Here is a 27,356-nt window from a genome sequence, read left to right on the forward strand (position 1 = left end):
GAGCTAAAGCCATCGAAGAAATACCCCAATGTCATTCATTAAGATCCACATCAGGAACACAGAACAATTCGAACCAGGGTAAATGAAGTTTTAGCATAACCAATAAGGAAATTATGCAACCGAATAGGATGGATGGTAATGAATTAAGAACAGGCGCTCCTAAGCCTGGAGAAGATCTCCTTCAAATCATTTGGACACCGGAGTATAAGCCTCAGGGTGGTTACGACATACTGAATAGGAGTAACATCATGAGACTTTTGGCAGAAATTAGGGTCTTAAGTAATATCAAATCTTCAGATCTAGAATCAGTCCAATTTTTAAGAGGGGTCAATGAAGAAACAAATGAACAAACATTGACTACTTGGAAATCTCCAGGAATAGTGCAACGGATATTAGGAACCTCGGCCCTTTTTTTACCATGGGGCATACAACTATCATTGCCCAGTATCCCATGTTACCCATTTCCTCTAAAAAAATCCTCCAGAAAGCTACTTACCAGGAATCCGGACAAACAAACTCCTCAATTGTCAGTCTACTCAATTTTACATAACGCAAAAGGCAGAAGTGACACTTCTTCCATTCAGGAAGAGGAGGAAGTAGAAAGAGTTGGGGAGTCACAATAACGGAAGAAAACGGAAGATCTGACCAATTAGAAACAAGGTAAATCAAGCAGCAAGTGATGGTATTCATGTATGGAACATCGCAGGAGCCAAAAAGTTGTTTGAGGATGGACTTGCCTTAGATGAGTAGGCTAACTGTGATATAATTGCCTTGCAAGAAACGTGGATGCAGGAAGAAATTCCGTTAGCCGGTTTCATTCATTATATTGCTGCAGAAAAAAGCAAAAACTATGGCCGTGCCATAGGTGGTCTTTCTGTTTATGTGTCGGCAGCCTTAAAAATCAATTCGGAACAGCTTAAGTCACCCGATTCAAGTATCCAATTAATCAAATTTTCAGAACTCAATGTTGCCAATAATTTAACGACAATCTTGATCAATTATTATACTCAACCCAAATTCCGAGTTAAAAAAAAAATGCTTTACTATGCAAAGTAATATTGGACCTTCGCAGCACAGAACCATCCTGGAACATAATAGTAACCGGCGATTTCAATTCAAATTTGATATTCTCCCCAGAGGAAGATGAAATATTATCAGCAGACAACATGTATTGGTGTGTTCTCCAACAGTTCCAAGGAGGGGTGAGGATTCGCAAGGACCGAATTGGCATTCAATTGGTTACAGACCTTGAATATTTAGGCATGCGAGTCCTGAATGGTAGGACCGAGGAAGATCGTCCGCCAAAAAAAACTTACTATGGCCCACATGCCCAATCAACATTGGACTTTACCATCATGAGTCTTTCATTAATCCCCTTACTAGTGAGTTTTTATATCGAATACACCCCCTTGAGTGATCATGGGATGCAACACATTAAACTGAACTTCTTCATGGAAAGATTCCAGCCATTGTATATATTAGGGGGCCAACTAGGGACAATTAATCAAAAACGTATAATCTGGAAAAATACAAATAAAAATGAATGGTTCTCGATAATAGAGAAGACGCTGGATGATTTAGGGAACACTCCAACAAATATGATACAAGCATGGTTCCTCTTCTTGGAGAAATTAAAGACAAAAATGAAATTATCAGATACAAAGGCAAAGAGATTCGGTCCAAATAGTAAATTGCCGAAGGAGTTGCTAGACTTAAGAAGGGACTTGCGTAAAGCCCATAAGAAGCTGCAGTTGCTTGACAAAGATGGACGCCAATTGGATATATTTCTGCAACAAAAAAAAGGTAAAAAAAGGAAATCTGTTAATTTACTAAAAGGAAAAACAAGAGTTTTTGGTCTAAATTGCTTTACAGTATCAAGGTCCCAAATTCAAATACATTTTGGAAAAAATTAAATCAATTAACAAGAGTCCGAAATATTATTACTTCCAACGTGCAGGAATCAGATTGGGTTACCTTTCTCTCATCAAAATTCAAAGAAAACGTATCCAAACTTCTAGGGAAACAACTCGCTTTGAAAAATCCTAACAAATCTATAACTGAAGAAGAAGGCTGTGGTCTCCTCTTAACAATAGTCCCAACTGAAACATCTTTACCTAAGGCTAGATATGGTACTTATTCCGTGGATGAGATTAAAAAAATAATCAATAAGGGGAAAAGTAATGGGGCACCGGGACCGAATGGTATTTCGCAAGCTACCTACAAACATGCACCTGACTATTGGAGCCTACACTTCGAGAAATTATTTGCAGATGTGCAGAATAACAACCAAGTTCCGGATAGCTGGCAAGGATCCATAATTATGCCCCTATCGAAAGGTGGAGACAGATCTAATCCACTCAACTACCGATCAATAGCACTCAGAGAGGGGATCGGAACTACTTCAAACATTCTATCAATCACAATGGTCGCAGAAAGATGCCAGCGCACAAAACAGGACCTTCACCTGTGCTTTATTGATCTGCAAGCGGCCTTTGATAGCGTGGACCGGAACCTATTGGGGGCAAAGCTAAGAGCATGGCGATTCCGGAGAGCATATTAAGGGGCCTGTTGTTATTTTACTCAGACACATGGACGCAAGTAAAACTAGGGGATGGAGCCCGAGTATCTAGAAAAGTGTATCAAACAATTGGACTAAAACAGGGTTGCGTCCTGGCTCCGCATATTTTCAATTTATTTATTTCTGATCTTTCCGGTAAATTGGATAAATGTAATGCACACTCCCCGAAATTGGGCAAATTTCAACTTACTCACCTGGCATACACAGATGATATTGTGCTTCTGAGTTTAACAACAATTGGACTGTCTAGGCTGCTAACAGTAACCTCACATTTCCTGACTACTAATAATCTGGCTCTTAACTCATCCAAAACCAAAACAATGTTAATCACTGACCGACGATCAGTACATTATAATATGCTCTTTGAAGGAAAACATCTGGAAAGGGTATCCTATTATAAATACCTGGGTTATTACATTGATGACAAACTTGCCTTAAACGAGCAGAAAAAGTATTTAACGAAAAGAGCAGGGGCCTTACTGTTCGCATTTTGCACATTGTCAAACAAATTGGAAGGCCCATTGTTAAAACCGCTCCTAACTGTGATTGCAAGTAAAACGTTACCCACTTTAGCTTATGCAAGTGTTGCAATGCATGGCAAGGATTCCGAATTTTTAAACAATCTAATTACTAAAATTTATAAAAAGGTCTTCCACTTCCAAGGGCTGCATCACCAGCGCAAATGCGGCTAGAATTCGGAATAATGAATGAATCGCTGGGTAGACTCTACACTTGCATCAAGGTCTGGTACCGAATAAAGGAAAATGGCATCAACAATAATAATCTTAATAAATTCCTATGGCAGGAGCTGGAAATACAAAAAAACTCAGAGGCAAATAAATTTCTGTCCCGTGCATTGGAGCTAACTTGCACTACCAACTTATAGGATAAATATTTACAGTTTACCTCATTTAAACAGGCATTACATACAGCCACTACATTTCACTCGTTGATCACAGACAAAGAAATGTTTTCTCATTGATCCCATTCATGGACTGTGATCAACAGTTACAAAACTCTTACTCCAGTGGCCTACTTGGATACAACTTATTCTATATTTATCAAAAAAAGATTGATGGCTTTGTGTTTTGGCAGATTTCCAACTCTCGCTGATGGTCCAACATGGAAGCACGTTAAATCTACTGATTGTCGCCTCTGCGGTTACACTAAGGAAGATTTAATTCAAATAATATGTCATTGTAAAAAGCTGAGTAGGGAGCGTGCGCTTTTCTTGAAGAACATCTTTCTGGTTAAGAGAATACGCACATGCAGGACAGAAGTAATCGTAGGCCTGGACTCAACAGCTCCTCAAATGAACTGTAAGATGGTAAAGTTTTTGTTGGCCTTTGAAAAAGGTTTGAAAGCAAATACGTCATTGACTATGTAACACTTAAGAATTATCAAGACTGAGGACTAAGCCTGAAGGAAGCTTTTATTTGATGGTTTTAAGAAAGTTATTATTGGAATTCGCTTTATTTTAACTAATGTCTATTTGATTTTTCTGTTTAGGTTATTCTATCCTTGGTGAGGACACAGTAAAGTAAGCTTGTTATGGTTTTAATTAACTAAACAATAAAGATCAAATTCAATTCAAAATTCAATTCAATTCACTGTGTTATTGGGCTGTAGGCTGAGCCCTCTCTTTAAGATGACAGGTGCATGTAAAAGGGAGTGGGGATGAACTGGCCCCTATCCATAGATCTCTTGCAAGGATGATGGGTAAGCATAAATGAGTGGTGGCAGGCACTGGCGTCTCTGCTGAGACATCTCAGTTGAATGACAGGTCTACAACTGGGGTGTGGGGAAGAAATGAACTCTATACTGGGAAGTTTCTCCTGGATGACAAGCATACAGACTATTATAGATTATAGAGGTACTACTGTGTCGGTTCAGACATCTCCCCAGAGTTGCACATGTGCAAACAGGTAGAGACTGCTCCCTCTGCTCATATCTTTCTTCATGATAATGAATGTCATAAGTAGAGTTTATAATAGAGCATTGTCTTGTTTGAGAACTGAGTCTTGGAAAACCAGTGTGCATATCTGAATGTAAAGACACACACACTCATCTCTCTCAAGACAACTCATTTTGGGGACAGGCAAGTGTAGTAAGGTGCACACAGAGACAGACCTCTGAGCTGAATCTTCTCTCTAGAGTGACAACCATATATACTAAGATGTGCAACCGAACTGCCAGCTCACAGTAGTGGGACGTATACTATGAGAATGCATTTGCCTCTCTGTCAAAACCTCTTGCTTGCACAAAACTCTTTATACTACACTAGAATGAAGCACCGATCTCTCTCTAGCACCTTATACATACCTATCCATCAAGCAGCACAGTTGCAGTTCTTGAAAATGAAATGCCACTGATAGTCAACATGGCAAGGCTGTAATAATATTACAATCTTTAAAAGCTATTAAGGTAAGAGATCAGTAGCAACTTTAAACTTTTTATTACAAAAAACGATTTAACATTACAAACTACAACAACAACATTAACAAACTACAACAGCAACTGTAAAACATACAAACCAACAAACGTAACTAATGTACTCTGATAACCAGGCCCCCACTGCTCCTCCCCTTTTGAATAATTTGCATACTATATTTTGATGTACTTAGATCTTCTTTGACTTTTTTTCCGACACCTTATCTTGCCAAACAATATATGCTTAAATTGTACTTTTCTGGCTGGCTAGGTAGCAAAAGAGTCTCTTCAGATACAATACAAATTTCAAAAAGGAGTTCAGCCGGGAAATTTGAAAGAACCAGTGTGTTACACATTTACAGAAGTCTACACCTTGCTGTTTAGGTGAAGAGAGCATATTGCCATCAAAGACCAGCTACACAGAACAGTACAAATGTCACTGTAAGCAGTAACAACAACTTCAGTTCTGCAATTAAGTTTTTTCCTGACTTTCCACACAGTTACCCTCTCTCATCTACAGTGAACACATTTTATTTTTCTCATCCCTATATTCTGTGATATGATACTTCTGTTTTTCAAAAATTCAGTTTTCGATTTTTTAGCTAAAGAAAGGAAATTTAACCAAGCAAATTAAAGCTACATACTGATCAATAATTGATAACAGTGATACATCACTATATACTCTAAAGTCTTTTTTTAACATTTTCATCCATAATCACATAGCTATATGTACTGTGCAACTAACTTGATATTCCTTTCTTTGAAGAATTCAATACCATGAACCAGATTTTTTTTTACACTTAAATTATAACATGTCATAAAACATGGTTCCAGAACAGTTTTATAAAGTAACACATTTCTCTAAACACACTTTTCCTAACAGTGAGCACAGTCTTTTACTCTAGAAACATCAATTTCTCCACTCAGACATCTCATAGGGGTAAAATATGTGCACAGTACAGTTTATAAAAATGCTAGGCCTTGTATTAACAGATTGCAGATTCTTTGTTTTATAATTTCAGAAACACTACTTCTTTTACTTACAACTACATACAGATTAAACATTTCATTTTTTAACACAATGGCCAATACATGGTCATATTTCTCTACATTCTTAACTCTGCCTCTCATAATCTAAAATCAAAACAAGTACTTCTACAACTAGCTTTGGATTAGTGGTGGACGGTAAACTCCACTTCACCAGAGGAGACTGCAGAGTTTTGCCAACTCCACGCTCAGCTGAGAGTTCGAAAAAAACTCTGATTCAGCTGTGTGGTGGAGTTTGCCCCTGCCGCCCACTGCTAAATCACACATGCCTGTCTGATTTTCCCTGTAACATAGTGTACCAAGTGTGCACATGTTTTTTATTTATAACTGGATTTCTATAGGATTGCAGCACAAGAAAACCGGTCCTTTGATATGGGCTGCAGGGGTCTCCAGCACTTCTACTATAACCTTTGTGTGACTGTTAGATCTGGGGGTCTCTAGTTGGCAATGGTATTCACCTTTGTCCAAAAAGAGACCCTTACTTCTAAGTCAGGATAAGGGGATTACACTCCTTAATAACCCCTGCTCACACCTTTGGTAGCTTGGCATTAGCAGACAGGCTTATCTCAGAGGCAGTGGGTGAAGCATTTGTGAATATACACAGTCATACAGTGAAAACACTGCAGATGGACACAACAATGGTGTTATAAAAAATAAGTATTCTTTATATAGACTCGAACACAAGACCACAAATGACAAAAATCCACAATACTTCACTTACTTAAAAGAAGATTCAAGTTGCTTAGTTCAAGTTGTCGGTAAATGCGACAAAGTTCTCAACAAAGTACCTGGATGCATAATGCAAAGTTAACAAAAGGCTCGCAAAAGGGGAGATGCGTCGGTTCCATGACCCGGGGAACGGTTGCATCCTGCCTCAATGCTTGCGCAGAGTAGGGGACTCGTTGTGTGCCTTTCCGGTGCAGAGGTGATGTGTAGATTCTCGGCCTGTGGTCCGGTTGCGGTGCACAAGATGGCGCTTTGATGCAATGCGATGATCCGGTTGCGATGCGAGAAGATGGCGCCCTTGATGCGGTGATGCGATGATGCCCTGGCAGCCTTGCGATGACTCTGTACTTTGGAGCCGCAACAGGCCCTGTGACACGCTTCTCCAGTGATACGATGGCAACTCTCACAATGGCGTCACGCTTCTCCGGTGATGCGACAGCAGGCAGCTTCGATGAACACACGCTTCTAGGGTTATGCGGGGAAGGCTCGCTTCTCCGGCGTTGCGACGATTTCAGCTACGCCGGCGACACGCTTCTTCTTGATGCGTTGGGCTTCCAGTTCCCAGCCGCACGCAAGTGACTGGAGTCAGAATTCCCAGCAAGGAAATTCAGGAGGGAGCTGGAGGTGAAGTCTGTTGTCCCTGAGACTTCAGCAGGAGGCAAGCACAGTTCAAGCCCTTGGAGAATATTCTGTAGATGAAAGTCCTTACAAAGTTCCTTCTCCTTTCCCTTGGCAATGAAGCAACCACTGCAGGCCAACCCAGCAAACAGCACACTGGCAGAGGGGCAGTACAACTCCTGCAGCCTCCTTGATTTTTCTCCTTGGCAGAAAGGTTTCTTGTTAAGAAGTAATTTAATTTCTTGGGATCAGGGTCCCAATATTTATACCCCAAAATCCTTTGTTCTCTGAGGGCAGAGAGGCCTAGTCTAAATCAGTTCCTGAGCACTTTGTTTACATGACTCTCTTCTTCCTTTCACTGTGCAGGGCAGAGACATCAGCCGCCCCACAGGAGGTGGAACCAGCACAGGGGAAGGAAGATACAGCTCTGGAGCACTCTGTGGACATGATTCCTCTTCTCCTTTCACAGTGCAGGGCAGAGACATCAGACAAGCCACAGGAGGTGTCAACAGCATTGTAGAGGGAAGGCCCAGTCCTATTCAGGTCCCAGGTGCAACTCCTCCCTCCCATCTAGATGCCGATCTCTCTATTCACCACTGGGCTGCCCCAGCCTGTCTCCTGGAATTCCCCAGACCTGTCACTCACAAACTCAGACAAGGAATACACAACCCAGCAGAGGCAAGCCCAGATAGTTAGGCAAAAAAATACTTACTTTCTAAAAGTGGTATTTTCCAACACAGAATATTAAAACATGTATTAAATTGAAAAGGTCCTTGGATCCCAGTGCTGGATAGTAATACTTAATTTTTTTCAAAAATTGGTTTCGGAGGAAGTCTACTTGAGGCTTGGGACCTCTTGAGCCTCAAAAATAATTGGTACAAACAGTTCTTTGAGTAAGTACTCCTCCATATTTATTCAAAAAGGGCAAGAAAGAGGAAGCAAATTCAGATCCTTTTTTGAGACAGTTTATTGTGTTTATTTTCTATGCATCTTCTTTGGAGAATCCAAGTAATTCAAAAACTCTCATAGAAGCAAATGATGTCATCCGACACGTGTTTCGCCCATTGGGTCAATTTGACCTGGGCTTTTTGAAGGCTCCAAGTATGATATAGATGTGCATCATGAAGAATGATACATGTTTTCAAACGGGTCTACCCACTCCTTTAAACACTGAATCACAGTGTGGCGTGAAAGGCACCAACTGCGCCTGCGCAAACCAAGTTGACTACAAGAACATGCATAAAGAATAAAGATACCACTGCCAACAAACATGCGCACAGGTATTATACTAATCACTAATATATTCTAGTCTCTCAGTCTAGGAGGTGGAGCTGTTGCCAGGAGAACATAGCCATCCCTGTGCAGGTTGCCGGCTCAGTAGGAAGAGGCAGAAGGGGGGAGACGGGCAGGACCTTTGCAGGTAAGCACTTCCGATGCAACTTTTAATGGGCAAATTCAATACATGGTATGTCCTTCAATACTTTTTCCATAAGTGACTAATTAAAACAAGATATCCAGCCCTGAAGACAACAGCATCCAGTTCTCATGTTCTTATGCAGCCATGTGAAATCTCGCCACAAACTTTCTTTTAGCTGCTTCTCCCCACAGCAGAATGCCACAGCCTGGTGACTTTCTGGCTGTCTGTGTGGGTGGCAAAGAGAAAGGTAAGGCAGAGGCTAGACCGAGACCCAGATGCAGTGTTTGCTGTGTGACTAAGTGCTGCAACCGATCAATCACGCCACCAGTCTGCCGTCATCAATCTCTATTCACTCACTACGCAGTCTAAGACTGAAAGTCAATAGAAATGGAAATAAAAGACATCCTGTAGGAAGAGGACTGGATTGCCTGTTAGTCTGCTGTGGCTCCCTCACCTACGCGACCAGTGTCAGCCTGCCACGGGTTCAAACTGCAAACAATTTGGGCCGAGCGGAACTCCGCAGAATTCGGCTGAGTTTTTATGCAACACCGCAGAATTCTGCATAGTGTAACTCCATGAATTCCACCCACCCCTAAGTTTGACTCACTCAAACTTGTATATAATAAGTTTACCTACAGTAGTGCATTTACTGACACTTTTCAACAGAGCTCATAAAGTATTTTTAATTACCTGATCTTAGATCTATCAGATGATGGGGGTGTGTAGTAGGTGGTGTAGATGGACTGACCTCTCCATTCAGACCTCTCTGTAAGATGATAGATGTGCATAGTAGGGGTTAGGGATAGACTGCCCTCCCCTTTCAGATCTTTCTCTCAGGTGGCAGGTGTGCCTAGAAGGGCATATAGGGAACATCAGACCTCTCCTTTCAGACCTATTTTCGGATTGCGGCTGTGCATAGTATGGTGTGTGGATAGACTGGCCCATCCTTTCAGACCTCTCTCTCAGATTCTGGGTGTGCATAGTAGAATGTGTGGATGGACTAGCCTCTTCCTTCAGACCGCTTTCTCAGATGACAGGTGTGCCTAGTAAGGTGTGTAGATGAACTGGCATCCTTTTCAGACCACTCTCTCTGATGACAAATGTGCATAGTAACGTATGTGGATAGACAGTCCTCTCCTTTCAGATTTCTCTCAGATGACAGGTGTGCCTAGTAGGGTGTATGGGGAGAGACAGACCTCTCTTTTTAGATCTCTATATCAGATGAAAGGTGTGCATAGTACTCTGTGTGAATTGATTGGCCTGTCCTTTCACACCTCTCTCTCAGATGACGGTTGCATGTAGTAAAGTATGTGGATGGAATGCATTCCCTTTCAGACCTCTTTCTCAGATGATGGGTGTGAAGAGTAGGGTGGGTAGATGGGCTGGCCTCTCCTTTGAAAACTCTCTTTCAGATGACAGCAATGCATAGTAGGATATGAGGATGGACTACCACTCATTTCAAATCTCCCTCTCAGATGACAGGTGTGCATATTGGGGTGGAGCAACAGACCTCTCCTTTCAGACCCCTCTCTCAGGTCACGGGTTTATGTAGTGGATGGGCTGGCCTCTCCTTTGAGACCTCTCTCGCAGATGACAGTGTGTATAGTAGGGTGTGGAGGTAGGCTGGGCTCTCCTTTGAGTCTTCTCTCTCAGATGACAGGCGCGCATAGTAGGGTGTATGGAGAGACTAGCCTCTCTGCTGAGATTTCTCTCAGTTTTGATTGCTGTGCATGGTAGGGTGTGGGGAGGGACTGGGCTCTCCTTTCAGACTTCTAACTCAGGTGATGGTTGTGCATATTAGGGTGTTTAGATGAGCCTTAACTCTACTAGCAACTCTTCTTCAAATAATGTGTATAAATAGCAGAGTCTGATAAACACCATCTCTAGTAAGACTGCTTCATACATAACAAGTGTACATAGTAGAGTGAATTCAAACATCATCTACTCCTTCCTCCTATTTACGATACTGCGAGAGTTTTGCGAGTTCGTAACAATAAAAAAAAAAGATTTAACCTTCGAATCATCACATTAATTATCTCTTACACACTTTCTCTCAAAAACATCTACCACAATATGCATTCCTACTAATGGGCACTCAAGATCTGGCTTTTAGACTGAGCCTACCGAACATTGCAAGCACCTGGATATCTTCGCAAGTGGTTAGCAGCGCTCTATAAATTGACTGATTGCTTGTTTGAGAACTCATCCTTTTTACTATACGCAATTCTGCTAGAGTGCCGCAAGATCATAAACATTTGTTAGAACAATTTATGAAGAATTTTTGAAGAAAAAGTAATGCTCCTTGCATGACGATGATATTGCCCTCCAGTGGGCTTCATCAATATAACCAACTTGTGTTGCATGCTGAAGAATGTAATACCTTCCCTGCTTGCCCATCTTTAGAAGCTCTGACTGGGCCCAGGTTCACAGCCTTGTGGGCCCAGGGATGGAAGTCCCCTGGCCCGAGCATGTTTCTCTGCCATGCATTTTTTTTAAAAATAAAACGTTTCATTTTTTAAGGGCAGGCAGTGGTCCCAGGAAGGCATGATCTTGTTTTTTTCTTTTTTTTCTTTAAACTATTTGAATAACATCTGGCATCAATGAATCAACCCCATGTCTGCTATAAGTGCACAATAGCATTCATTGTCTAAGGATTGTTCCATCGTCATTTGTCAGCTGCACCTCCCTAAGTGTCACATCGCACGTGATGCACATAAAGCAAACAGTTACATCTGTAAGTTGTTGTTGTAGTTGCTCTTTCTTATCCTTCCTGAGTGTACACCATGAAAGTTTGTGTTGGTGTGGTTTTACGTTTTATGAATGGATACACTGTATTGTTAATTATTTATAATAGAGTAACCAATGACCATATTAAATGATATTGTTTGTTTGTACTACTAATTGAACTGCAACAATGCCACGTTTCACTGATGTTCTTGCTTCTTTTCTTTTAGGTGCACAAGAGACAAAATCTCCCGCAGTGCTGCCAGACAGAAGGCCTGTGCATGACGTGACCCGTGACCCAAACATCACAGGCAACTCTTCAACTTGTGACGATTAGTGCCACTGCTGACAGCTTCAAGATGGCCCTGAAGAAAGGGGCTACCAATAAAGTGGCCAGAGGGAAGAAGGAGCGTTCCACCACTGGTATGTTGACCCAGACCTTTTTGGGGGGAAAAACTGTTCCTCCTGCACTGGCCTCTGGATAGCAAGCTGGGAGCAGCACCCCCACATCAGCAGACCCACCCCAACATAGTCCCAAGTCCATGTCTGTCACAGAGGCAGCCAGTCTAATCACAGCAATGCCAACAAACAGTAACTTTGAAGTTCACTTATTTCTCTCACAAAGTAGTACCCAATTGTTGCAGAAAACTCAGAAAAGTGGACAGCAACAGCCGCAACAACCAATAGTAGTTCCTACCGAAGTGGAAGGATTTCAGGAGATTGAGCTTCATGCTGAGGAAGTAGAAGATGCAAAAAGAACAATTGATGGACAGAATGCAGAACAATGTCATAAATTCACCCCAGTACAAAGATCTAAATCCATCATTTATTTGCTCCCCATGCCATTCCAGATTGAACCCAGCCATATGTAAATCAGACTTGACCCTGCCCACAATGGAAACAGTCCAGCCCAAACTGCCAGGCCTGGGCCTCCCTGGACTGGAAAAAACCGTACAACTCAGGGTGACAAATGCAAAAAGAACAATTGAAATCCAGAATGCAGAACCATACCATACATCCACCCCAGTACAAAGATCTGACCCTGAATCCATAATTTTGTATTCCCTATTCCATTCCAGTTTGAACTCAGCCATATGCAAATCAAACTTGCCCCTGCGCTGAATGGGAACAGTCAAGCCTGAACTGCCAGGCTAAGTCCTCCCTGTATTGGAAAAAAGCATCCTAGAACCCGTTTCGGGTTTTTACCCCTCATCAGCCAGGATAGCTTGACTCCAGTGGCATGCAGAGCACAGACCCATGTCTTTGCATACCCGTCCCACTCGGGGTGATAAATGCAAAAAGAACAATTGATGGACAGAATGCAGAACAATGTCATACATTCACCCAAGTACAGAGATCTGGGCCTAAATCCATAGTGTTTTTTGCTCCCCCATGCCATTCCAGTTTGAAACCAGCTATTGCAAATCAGACTTGACCATGCGTCCACTGGGAACAATGCAGCCCGAACTGCCAGGCCAGGTCTATCCCTGGACTGGAAAAAAACATCCTAGGACCGGTTTGGGGGTTTCACCCCTCATCAGCCAGGATAGCTTGACACCAGTGGCATGGAGAGCACTGGACCCACGTCTTTGCATACCCGTCCCACTCGGGGTGATGAATGCAAAAAGAACAATTGATGGACAGAATGCAAAACAATGTCATACATTCAGCCCAGTACAGAAATCTGGCCCTAAATCTATTGTTTTTTTGCTCCCCATTCCATTCCTGTTTGAACCCAGCCACATGGAAATCAGAATTGACCCTGCACACAATAGGAACAGTCTAGCCCAAACTGCCAGGCCAGGTCCTCCCTGGACTGAAAACAAGCATCCTAGGACCAGTTTCGGGGTTTCACCCTTCATCAGCCAGGATAGCTGGACTCCAGTGGCATGGAGAACATGGGACCCACGTCTGGGCATACCCACCCCACTCGGGGAGATAAATGCAAAAAGAACAATTGATGGACAAAATGCAGAACAATGTCAAACATTCCCCGCAGTACAGAGATCAATTGTGTGTCTTTTGAGGAAGTAGAAGAAGCCACTCTTTCAGATGACCCATTTTCTTCCCGATCTCGGGCAAGAATTGCAGGGTTAGTGCATCATCTTCTCCAAGACCCCTACTGATGATCTAAAGACCACTTGGACCCTGCCTCAGTCTGATCTGAGAGTGACACACACCTGAGACGCTAGGGAAAAGGAAGGTTCCTGAAAGCCTTAGACTTATGGGTGCAGATGTAGAGGATGAGGATTACAATGAGCCAGTCATCATCGATGTTAGGCCAGTCCCAGTGTGGACCAACGTTACCCCATCCGAACTTGTGGTGAGGGATGTAGCATCACACATACCACCACCACCACCGCCACCTGCCATATTTGCAAAGTCCCAGTAGTGACCTACATCCACAACCACCTCAGTAGAAGTAAGTACTGCAGAGAGTCACATGTTGAAATGCACACCTGCAGCCATTTCATCCAACAATGGCAGTGGCACCAGTGTCCGAAAGTTGACCTCCCCAGCTTGGGACTTCTTTATGGTTAGCAGGAAGGTGGTGAACATTGCCTTATGCTCTGTTTGTGGAGCAAGTGTTAGTCGGTGTAAGTTTGTTACAAACTATGGTACCGGGTTCTAAACAACCGATTTGAGAATGCAACATATGATTCAGTGGGAGGCGCACCTAGCGGACAAACAAGTGCAAGTGTTGTTGGTGAAAGGGAGGAAAGGCTAAGCAGGGAATAAAATCTGATCACAGTGGAAGGTGAAGAAGAAGATTACATTTTCATTGCTCAAAGCAGTCCTCTCCCCAGTAGAGCAGTAGTGTCGCCCACATCAGCAACATCGCAATGGCGCAAGACTCCAATGCTAGAGGACAGTGACTTCCCCATTGCCCTATTCCTAGCATGTTTAGGCAAGAGGGGCAGTATGAACGCACCCTCCCAATCGCATATTTCTATAACGCGAAGCTGGCTAAAATGTTAGAGCTAGACCTCCTCCCTTTTTCTTGTGTGGAAGGTGTGGGTTTTCTTGAATTTGTGGCAGCCATCTGCCCAAAATGAAAGGTCCCCAGCCAGTCCTATTTTACCAGAGTTGCTGTTCCAGCGCTACATCATGATGTACTGGAATTGCTATGACAAGCTGTGCAGCAAAGTGCTGTTCACACTATCCACCTGATGGCAGACATGTGGACCCGTTGCCAAGCCACTGGTTACATGTGCATCACTGCACATTGAATCTATTTTGTGAGGGTTAGAGAAAATATATATGCAGGCGTTGACATTGCTGAGAATTTTAATGACACTCGGAAGCATGGGACAGTAGCCATGTTCGCCATGGAGAAATCCCATACTGCTGCAAACATTTTGGAAGACTTTAACAACAAGATCTTTGAATGGCTGCAACCAAGAGGGCTTGACATTGGATTTTTTGCCACGGACAATGGCCGTTATATAGTTAAGGCCATTGCTGATCATGGCTATTTCAGGGTCCTATGTTTAGCGCACTGCATCACAATCATTGTACAGTACTTTCTCAAAATAGAAACCTAGTAAGCAACTTACTGTCCTCCTGCAGAAGAATCTGCACTCATTTCAGTCAGTCATTTAAAGCTCGGTAATAGCTGAGGGTCATTCATCGTGATAATATAATGCCAGTTAAAGCACTTATGCAGAAGGTGCCAGCACATTGGAATTTGACTTATTACATGCTTGAACGTCTGTTTGAGCAGTACAGACCGATCAATGATTATGTCATGCAAAGAGAGGAACTGTGAAAGGCATAATCATTGAGATGGACCAATGGGGCCTAGTCAAATGCCTGACAGGGATGCTGCTTCCTTTTGAGATTTGCACACAGGAAGTCAGCGAGGAGGACAGCACCATGTGCCAAGCTATCCCATTGTTGCACATGCTACAGAAACAGCTAAAGGAGGTGTCTGTAATGTACACGGGTGTGGAGGAAAAATAGATGCATATGTGTTGGTAGAGAGTTTAATTCTTCGCATTTATGTTAGTACAAGGGTGCAAAGAGACATCTGTCATCCAAACATTGCAGCTGAGGCACAATTCTTGATCCAGGGTACAAACCATTACAAAATACCAAACATGGATAGACGAGCAAGGCAGTCGCTAGAATTAGATTGGCAGGGAATTAGAGGCCCACTCCACCAGGACACAAGTTCTACAGAGCAGCCTTCAAGTTCAGAGCTCGAGGGCAGTGCTGTTAGCTCAGAGCAGCAAAAACAAATAACAAACAACAAGAATACCATCATCAACAAGAACAGGACCATCAGCCCCAACATCTGCAACTGAATGGTTTCTACTGGCAGGGCTTAAATCCAGTGTAGAGGTGAAGGCAAAAGAGGGTGAGCAAGGTGGAACACCAATGAACATTGAGAGGATGATCCAACAGAGGTCTACCTTGATCAAAACCCATTGGTGGATTGATATGGGAAGTGGTACTGATGGCCAGAGCTCAGAAGGCTGGCAGTAAACTATCTGGCTTGCCCAGTATCCTGTGTCGTTGCTGAGCATGTTTTCACTTCTGCTGGTACCATTGTCACAGTGAGAAGGACCAGTCTCTTACTCCAAAATATGGAGATATTAACCATGATTAAAATGAATCAGCAATTTATACCACCAGATTACCGCATACCTGAAGTATGACAGGAGGACTCAGCTAATGTAAGTAGTGTGTCGGATGAGGAATTTGAGGACGAGCTCTACTTCCCTGACTACTACGCCTGGGCCAACAACCCAAAAACTTTCTCCCTCAGTTTCTATCGCTGATCTGCTTTCTTTCTTTGGCACTCCCCCAAAAACAAATAATATATACCTAGGGGAGCATTGTTTAATATTATTTGTTTGTGTCTGGTTTACTAATTCATCCCCATCGTCTTAGTCTTAGATACATTTTATTGCAGGATTGGAGGTGCAACAGTGCGCAGTGAAGAAGTACCCCTCACCCCACCCATTTACCTTAATGACATTAGATGGAGGGATACAAACGAATGTGTGCCTGCCTCCAACGCTGGGCGTGACTTTCTATCCTTTCCTAGTTTATTAACCTAGCCGGACTGCCCCACATTATTTGTTTTAGACTGGCCAATGTCTGCTTCATGAACAATGGATATGCAATGTAACATGGTCACAGTAACCACACCTGAATTAGAACAACAGCTAAAGGGCATGCATTGCATACTGAGTGATTGTTCTTTGTGAGTGTGTTGAGATGATTCATGTGCTGTCAGACAGTGACACAGGTGTTTGTATATTTATGCTTAAATGTGTTTGAGATGATTTACAATGTTGGTGGCCTCCCGATGGCTGATAATTTTTTCCCTCAATGTGATTTTTTACTTTCCCTTTGAGAGATAGCAATATTTCTTCATTGGGTCCACTCCACACTGCTTTGTTTAATTGTTTTGTGCTTTACACTCCTAAAAGAGTCAGACCTGACCAGTCCTTTTAGAATATATATCGCGAACACTAATCTAGTCTACACAAAATGACTCAACGTTGCTCTTGTTGTGCAACAACTAAATTGTACTACAGGTCGGTCTATTGCATTTTGAGACTGGGCACAGTCGATACGGAGTTGGACACCTTACTCGGAGTCAGGAGGATCAGGGAACACGGCATGGGCGTGTCTACTTCAAGAACTGCCACCAGAAGAAGGAAGTTTTCAACTTCACTGAAACCAACCAATTTGGTGATGACTTTAAAATGTCCTAAAGTGGTGACAGTGGTGCGTTGATTGATTTTACTTGATTGGGAAAATGTAATGTTGATGGGTGTGTGTGTGTGCTCAGTGCTGTCTGGCTCAAATTCGAAGCTAAGTGGTGGTAGGGTGGGGGCCTGTTGTTGTAGGTAACTGGAGACAAACATTTAGTTATGAACGATCATCACATTATGCATGTACTGTTAGGCTACATATTATTGTTATATGATTCATGATGATGAGTTGATGATCATGATGAGAGTGCTGAGTTTTATCAGCCGATATCGATAGTTACAAACAACTACTTTTTTGTGATGTGTGTTTGTTGTAAAAATTTTCTCACCTAATTGTTCATACACCATACATAAATAGATGAGTATAAAAAGGACAATTCTTCTCTTCTCTCTAGCACTGCCTCTGAATCTTCTCGGTGCACTCCCTACAAATTTTAACTTCTTTCTTTCTCCTTGATTCTACAGTATCATTTTTGTTTGCAATCCACAGGCCCTCTACTCTGCATCAAACTGGAAAATCAACATAACACTCATGCCTACCTTACTGGACCACATCCGCCAGGCACCCATAATAGAATGTATCCACATAAGCGGTAAATTTGATTTCAATTGCCATATGTTTAAAACCCCGAAAAGTAGAGGAATGGCGTAAAGAGTGGAGAAAAGGTTCCAGAGATAGGATAAAGAGCAGGGGAAAAGGAGGGCAGCCGTGATGGGTACCTCGTGTAAAGTTAAATAGGAAGATTGGGATCTATTAATAAAAACTGAAGTAGTTAGGGAGGAATACAGCAGATTTACAAGAGACAGGATAGAGGGACCAAAGCCATGCCATTTTTAGGGCACGCATCATAAAATGCCAGTGAATGCAGTCGAAAGCTTCTTCCACGCACAGGGTTATGGCCGCCACAGGGAAGGAAATCTTTGAAGCAAGATGAAGTTATTGAGAAAGGTTCTGGAGTTATCTGCCAGTGTCCTTCCTTTAACGAACCCCGTCTGTCCAGGGCCAATCAATTCTGGAAGTAACTGATTAATGTGGAGGGCCAAAATCTTAGCACAAAATGTATAATCTAAATTGAGTAATGAAATAGGGCAATATTTTGCACAAGAAGAGGGGTCTTTATCATTTTTGGGGGATTAACCCCTTGCATGCTGATGACGGCCACCGGCCGTCATGCATCACGTGGGCGTGTGCTGATGACAGCTGGGGGCCGTCATGATCCCGCCCACTCTTCAAAACGGCCGCACAGCGTGAAAATTCACGCCGCATGCAAGGGGTTAAACAAATCATGCTTCAAGGAAGGTGCCACTGGCCTCATTATGGGAGATAACATATTGAATAAGAGATAAAAAGTATGGCAAAAAACAAGAAAAACAAGAATAAAATTTGGTGTTAAAGCCATCCTGGGACAGGGGCCTTATTCCTAGGTAGTTTAGCTAAAACCGACAATCTCAGAAAGGAACACATCTTTGTCTAGAATAGAACAGTCGTGGGGGAAATCGAGGGGGTGCAAATGAAAAAAAGTATCTAGGGCAACATCAGAACGAGAAGATTCCGGAGTGTACAAGGACTTATAAAAATCTGTAAAGCATATCAATATTTCCTCATCCTTAAAATGATTAACACCAGTTTCATCAATGATAATAACTACTCTAGACCATTGAGGTTAGACCTTCAAATGATTCGCCAACAATTTACCTGCTTTGTTGCAGCCGCCAAAAAATTTGGAATTGATTTTGAGTAAAGTCTCAGAAGCTTCCTCAGTTTATTTCTTGTTAAAATTCAATTTCGCTTTGACCAATTTCTCAAGGGCAGCCTCATCATTAGAGGAAAAATAGGTATGTTTCAAAGAGTGTCGAAGCAGATTCCCTAAGGAATTGTTTCTTCATAACGGCCGCATAATCAATGATAAAAAACCCTGGCTGTTGGTTTAAAAGGTTTGAAAGGGTGCATACGGATTGGCATTCAAAAGAAAGAATTCTGACACAGAATCTTTGAAGTGCCCTACGAAAGTAGTATCTTTGAGAAGATAATTATTTAAACGCCATCTACGTGATTTGAAAGGTATTGAAGGAAGATCTAAATTAATAAAGACAGGCGCGTGATCGGACATAGGTATTGTTCCAATATCAGCATGATGAAGAAGTGGGAGAAGATTTGTACTTAGAAAATATAGTAAATTCTAGAAGAAGAATTATGTGCAAGGGAATAAAAGGTAAATTCAAAGCAATCTGGGTTATATACCCTCTAGGCATCTACCAGTCCTCTCAAATGGATCGTATTAGCAAAGGTTTATTTGAATTTTGTTTGGAATGTACCTGGAAGATTATCTGTCGGTGAAAGGGTCCATAACTTGATTGCAATCCCCACCCACTATGAGGTTTGAGTCGCTTATTGAATGAAGTGCCAAAACAGTAAATCAATACCAGTGGGACCATAAATGTTGAGGAGAGAGATAGGGGAACCATTTATGCGTGTATGAAGAAGAAGCCATTGTCCATCTGTATCCTTCTCTTCCCTCTCTATAGTGTAGGGATTTATGAAAAATATCACCACTCCATTTTTCCTATCCTTAGCTGGAGAAGAATACACCTGACCAACCCATTGTTTTTTAAGGGAATTATTATCATTGTCAATAAGATGTGTCTCTTGCACCATCGCGATGTCACATCATAATCTAGAAAAATGGGTAAGAACCATTGTCTAGTAGAGCAACGGCGGACCTCTAGTTCTGCACCAGTTCCAATTAGTAATTTTACGGCACAGCCAACCCAAACGCCCTCCGTTGCTTGACATTTATGTGCTCCAGATCAAAAGTTGCTGTTTGTGAAATGGGGATGCGCAGATCATAAAGTCCAAAAGTGAAGTAGTGGTATAAAATATCTGTTTTTTGTTTAAAATTAAAAAATTCTGCAAACTGAGACACTCAGCCAACACGCTTCATTTCCACACTGAGAACTTAATCAGGGCTGAAAAAATGACAAACAACACAAATATTACATTTAAATACTTGGACACAGGACTGAAATGATATGTATACACACATTGATATATTAATAACACATAACTTTGCAAACGTATATCTCTGAACTGGGTGGTACCTTATCAATATGGCATACAAAGGCTACATGCCTGGGATGTAATCTTCCCCGTGTTATCGGGCCATTTTGTGGAACTCTGTGGAATCTCGTGGAGTTTTTCTGTAATTCTGCAGAATTCCACTGAGTGAAATATTGTGAGTTCTGCCCAGTCATAATTCACCTTAAGAGAATCTTTTGTTGGGAAGCAATGTCAAAATCATGCCCTATAATTTTTCTAGTCCATATTGGTCAGAGTAAAGAATTAACTGTTAAAGAAAAGTTTATGCTGCATTTGTTTCGTAGGAATCTTCTTATTGCTGTTTCTGGGAGTTTATGTAATCTGACAGAACGGGATTATACATTCTTCTCCATAAACACACCATTTTCTTACAGAATAGAATGTAACTTATGCTCTTATCTAAAGGTGTAACTTCATTTATTTATGATATCATGTTTCAGTCATAGTAACTACTCAACCAGGTAATGACAGATAAAAATGTTTGTCTGGAAATTGTGCTATATTTTCAAACCAATTAAGCTTAGAGATGGGAAAGATACAACTTCCTTATCTTTGTTTAGCTTAATGCTAACAATGTTACAGATCCTAATAATATGTGACGTTGTATTAACTCGTTTGTGTGGGGCCTCATTGTATGCAAATGTGAGATCTTCTTAAATGTAATTTTTCTTTAATAAATGTGGGAGAAATCACATCTACTCTACCACAAGTCGATAAATATGGTGTGTGTCATCAACAATATTTTTCCAAGTTCAATGAAAGAGACGCAGCTAATTTTGCTTCCAAATTCAGGTGAATATCTTTCAGATTCTGTCAATAACAGAATCATATCATTAATCATTTTCAAGTCTAAAATATGCACATAATGTTGGTAAACTAGGCTGTGTCCGTATAGAAAATAATTTGTGCATACACAACAATGTGCCTTCGTTAGAAATATATCTGGAACAAACATACCTGGCAAATTATAGACTATGGGGCAGATTTACAAGCCCCCTGCACCACCAGTAGGTCACTTTTTGTGATGTACTGGTGGTGTATTTTACTGCTCCATATTTACAAGTACAGCAAAAGCCACCCTGTGTGGCTTTTCCTGTCCTTGTGAATATGGTCCCTTTACACAGAGCACTTTGCGTGAAAGGAACGTTCCATGGGTGTTGCTGTGGGTGTTCCCATGCAACACCCGTGGAACCTGACAAATTTCCAGATTTACAAGGAATCGGAAATCTGAAAATGCGTTAGTATGCTACACCACCCTAGGTGTGGCTTAGCGAGGTTTCAACGAGGAGAAATGTTTTCATTTCTCCTTGTTTTCTCCTCTTTCAATGTGTGCTTGCACTCCATGGTGCAACGGTGCCTGCACCAGCGCATGGCAGCTGTTTGTGCACCAGCGCAGGGGAGAGCACAGGAATACAACACATCATTGTAAATATGTCACATTCCTGTGCTCTGAAAGTGACTCAGTGCGGTGCAGCCAAATGGCTTGGGGAATGCGTAGTCACTTTCTCGTAAATCTGCCCCTTAATATATATTTCTAGAGATAGATGGGATCCTTGTTTATTGGTGAGTTTAAATGGCACCAAAGCGTTTGACAGTGTAAAATTAAGTTGCTTGAGGTATTAGGAAATACATTAGTATACTCCTTCTGCACTTATAAAATGTCTTTTCATTAGGGTTCCAAAGTTTGTGTCAGCACCAATGCCTTGCTTTTAAAGGACACAGCCTTAAAGAAAATACTAAACTGGACTTTAATTAATGTCCCTTCAGGTTCAACCCAGCGCTTGAACCCTTAGTCATTGCTGATTAAAAAAGGACACAGATATTAAATGAGTGTACATAGGCTCATAATAGTATACAGCATTGCTTTTGGCCGATGATATGCAATTAACACATTTTTAATATGAAACTCCAATTCCAGTTATTTAGCAACACATAGAACAGTTTGGCTCTGTATAATAATTTGCTATTTATTTATCTAAGTCAAGCTAAATATCCTTGGCAAAAAAGTAAAATGCTTTCTATGTTATTAAACTTTAGTTAAGTTGATATGCAATTAATGTGATGAAAAATGTACTACTTTTCTTGAATTTTCATCTTTAACTTCGTGTGTACCTTATTTAGTATTTGGTGGACAGGCTGCTCAGTCACAAAATTGATGAAGTATACTCTCCGCCAAACGTTGGTCTACCTAATTCTGAGTTCGGCATACCTTCAGTTTTCCTCAGCAGTGCCACCACTGGATTTGTCATTGAAAAACAGTCAGAGTAAAGTCATAAGACCGCCCGCCCTATTTAAAGCTAATGGTGTGATTTCCTTTTTTCTGTATGCCACTATCTGGAGAAAACTGGCAGTCATTAATAAAACAAAATGGCCTACACACAATAGAGGAAGTATCCCAGGGGTGTGGGGGCCAGAAGCAAACTCCTGTTTCAAGAGTTTGATCCAAAAAAATAAAAAAAAAGTTAGGTATATGACAGTCAGAAATATGGTAGATGCACACCAAACGTTTTGTACCTTTTCAGGAAACACCTTTGTCACAGCTCCTGTGAAGGCACAGCAATCTTTTCAGGGCTGGCGGTGATGTCTTAATTTGTCAGGTGACAGTTCCACAGGGGGTTTTGGAGGGGATGAGTTCCACTACCCTGATAAATGGAGGGTCAAACCTCCACGATCTATATCTGGCCCTTTGTTTTAAAAAAAGTGCAATATGTATGAGGCCATTTACACTGTATATGCCTAAATGCCATGATATTGCTTATGAGATTATAATGATATGTTTTCTGTTTTATTGAACATTATTTAAAACTTGTCACATGTATTATTTTTGGGATGATTAAAAGCCTAATTTCCAATCCATGTACTCTGTACACATCCCAGATTTCACACATCTCCCCATGAGATTAACATAATGATTTAGATAGGACATGGTTTTTACCTGGTGAGATCTAGTCTTTCTAGTGACAGCAGTCGGCCGAAGTATTTTGGTGATAATATGATGAGGCGATTGAAGCTCATGTCTAGCAGCTGAGTGGAGGTCGGTAGTTGAAGGGGGAGCCCAGTGAGATGCAGATCCATGCAGCAGAATTCAATGTCAGGGATTACCTAGAAAGATAACAAGGTCCATTAATTTAAGTCAAACTCATTATGACATCATTTTATTGTGCAGGCTCCCATAGGAGGTGACCTCTGTAACCTGAACCTCCCATTGTTTAGCTCCACTCCTTGACTTTATAATAGTATAATAATAGGCCTTACATAAAACATAGTATTTCATTTAACAGCTGTAATAATGGTCAATTTTCCAAGGTGAGCTGCAGCTTCAGCCTTCTTTTTCTTCCTTTGTTGCATTCTAGTTGCCACTTCCTTCCTTATTTTGATAATCTTTCCCCTTTATTCTACATCTTTCTTGGGTGCTCCTTTTTTGGTCTTACATCTATTTGTACTTTTCAGATGCTTCAAGAATGCCATTCAATCTCTTCGTCTTTGTTTTAAAGTTGCATTTTCCCTCTTAAAAGAGCATTTGCTCTCTTTCCTACTCAATATAAAATTCTGCCCAAAGGTGGCCGGGATCAGGTATTCCTTTCATTAATCAATTGTTGACCGATGTTGAATGTTTCTTTATTGACTTCTTTAGGTCTGGCTCTCCATATGCCCCACTACTATCTAAGAATTGTTTGGATCTTCTTTTTGTAGAACGTTTCTTACAGAATGAGACCAATGGTTTGAATACCAGGCTTATGTTCTAGACTTGTTTTTCCCACACTGTGGGTCGCAAGCTGATTTTTTGTGGGTCGTGAAAGTCCAAGAAATTAATAAAGATGCCTCTAACCAATGGCCCTATTCACAAAGGTAAACTGAGACGAAAGTCTAACTTTACGACTTTCAGTATTCACAAAGGGAATTTACGAGTAGTAAAGTTAGACTTTTGTCTCAGTTAATCTTTGACAAAACATTTTTTTCTTATGTTTAACAGAGACCAAAAGTCTAAGGGGCCAGATTCACAAAAGTAAACTTAGATGTTTGTTCTAACGGACTACTGGACATAAAGATACTCCTAGTAAATGCCCTTTGTGACTTCCCACAGTCATAAACTTAGACATTTGGTCTAAGTTTAGAACAAATGTCTAAGTTTAACTTTGTGAATGAGGCCCTAAGGACTTTTGGTCTCAATTAAACTGAAGACTAAAACTTAAGTTTAACTGAGACAAAAGTCTAACTTTACTACCCATAAAAGCCCTTTGTGAATGCCGAAAGTTGTACAGATATACTTTTGTCTCAGTATACCTTTGTGAATCGGGCTGTCTGTATTTAACTTGTAACATTTGCTGTGCTACTAATACAGAGGTCAAAAGTCAGGCTATGTCTTCTGACAAATTGCTGCTTATTCCATTTAACATGCAAATTGCTGTTTACAAACTCATTGCCGTCAGAGAAAGAAAAGTAAAGTGAATTCTGTGACAATCCTGTTGGGGTACAGAGTGTGAATAGAAAGGCTGTAGGATGGCATTTTTTGTAATACCCAACAAAATGTAAATACCGTAAATGAACTGTACACATTCAGCAGTTAGAAAAGCAAAAATGAAGCACATGTTTTGTAATTCTGAAGTGTAATGGAAGGAAAGATTTCATTAGGTTCAAAACAAATCAAGGACCTTTACTTGGTGATGTATTTGTGAAAAATATTCACTGAAACCTGATTTTCAGACATTTTGTGTTCATGAGACCGTTTTATGAGTAAAACGGTAGATCTGTGCAAATATAGTGGCCATTTTATTAGAAAATGTGCGGTCTTTAAATGACAGTACGCTGCCAGACGATGCTTTTGTTACATTAAAAAATTGTCCACCTCATGGCCATTAAAACTCAGTAGGTCACAAACAATTGTCATTCTAAAAAGTATACTGATAGAGCACGCAGGTCAGCCGACTATAAATTTACCTTACTCACCTGGGCCCATAATCAATTACACATTTCTTAAATCAGGTAACCTACGCTCTAACTACCAGATATTTTACCTACTAGGTCCTATACCATTGACTTACCAATCCTTATCACTGGTACCTGTAACCTATTGGATCAGGGAGTTAGTTTAAATTAGGTAGCAAATAACATATGCTCTCATATAATAACCACAGACTCGGGAAAGTTTTAAACCCTTTATCTAAACTTCATAAATGGTCATGATCCAAAGATTGAACACGATAAGACTCTCAATAACGAAAATCAGAAATAATGTACAGCTATGCAAAAGATATATTATGCCAATCATTTAGCATTTTAAAGGGAAGGTAAGAACAAGGAACATGCTATTTAAATTTAAACAGACTTACACAATTTGTCTAAGGGTGGAAAAAGAAGGAACATGCTAAATAGCATAGCTTTAAGCAATTATCAAAGGGTGGGTATGAAGAGGGAACATAATAAGCAATCAGGAAAACAATTGGAGCATATAACTATAGGGAAGGTAAGAAAATGGAACACACTATTAAATCAAATGACGAATCTATCATTAAAAGGAAAAGAAAAGAAAAGAACATATGCAATCAAAACTTTTATCGATTTAGGGAAGGTAAAGAGAAGGACACACGGAAATATAATGACAATAGCCACACAGATTTATATTTACCTAGAATGGTGTGAAAACCAACCCTGGACACGGGTCAGTTAAGGCCAGACACCCCAAAAGTTGCAGTTGCCAGTAGGCCAGCAGGTGCAGATCAGAATCAGGACAGGATAAACCAGATCTGGATCAGGACAGGAGCACCAAAGGTTAAGACCAGCACCCGCAGTTCAGTTGCAATGCCTGCGCTACTCCCTCTCTGCAAGTAATCAGCCAAAACCCCGATTGGGTTATCAATTTCACCAACAAAGTGCTCCACCAGCACCTCAGCTTCCCGGACCCCGATTGGGTCAGCGAATCTTCTGACAGAGTGCTCCGCTGCACCTTTGTTCTCGAACACCTATTGAGTGCGTTGGGTCAGTGACAGGTCAGCTATTCGGAAAAGTCGGACAATTTCTCTGGCTAAACCTACACTAATTATACTATTTTCCAGGTCAGTGTACCACCCCCCAATGTTGCAAGTGTAAGGATCCCCAATTTCGATTGGACAAAAGAGGAGGAGAAGTCGTCACACCACACCAAATTTGAGACTTTTACCATCTCTTATTTAAATTTATGTTCCCGCCCATCAAATTCAGGTTCTCATGAGGTTTTATTCCACCCAACAATGGATGTTCTATTGACAAATACATTGTTTAACATTGTATAAATTTGGGTTCACAAGTCCATGTTCCCAGGAGCATCTTCTAGTCAGTCAGGTCCTTGGCCATAGTCCAAAGGTCACTGTTCCAGAGACTTGAGATTTTCACGCAGTCGCAATTTCAACAATTTGGAGTACAGCGTTACAAGCCAGGCCAGTTTTCAAAGTGCACCATGAAATGGAAAAGAAACAGTTTTAGAACACAGAATAATTGAATACACTGTATACCATGTATTTCTACTCTATACCCATTATCTTAATTTTAACTATAGCATTAGGGTTAGGCAGAACGAACAGCTTGGCGAAAGCAGCAGTGCAAGCTTCTTGCATGTGAGAACATAGAGCAGCCATATTAACACTAGTGCGCAGAAGCGGCAGATTCCCTCCAAAACAACGAATACGCCATGTCACGTGAGAATGACAGACGCATGCGCAATAGAAACCCTTGCGTAGCAGCAGCCATCTTAGATGCAAGTGTATTATGATTAGTAAATACATAAGCAAGCTTCACTCGGACACCCAATGTTGATGTAAAATATGCAAAATTAGTAAAACAAAACACGTTGGTTACTTTATTAACGTTATTCGAGGTTCATGAATACAAGCAAGTCGCTTCATGTGCGAATCCTTGCTCCATCAGTGAGTCATGGTTCTAAAACGTTTGGGAAGCACTGTTCCAGAGATGGTGGCAGCAGTGAATGTGCCCGGGAAGTTGTAAAAGCCTTGTATA

The sequence above is a fragment of the Lissotriton helveticus genome, chromosome 5_1 (assembly GCF_964261635.1).
Source record: "Lissotriton helveticus chromosome 5_1, aLisHel1.1, whole genome shotgun sequence".
NCBI classification, from domain to species: Eukaryota; Metazoa; Chordata; class Amphibia; order Caudata; family Salamandridae; genus Lissotriton; species Lissotriton helveticus.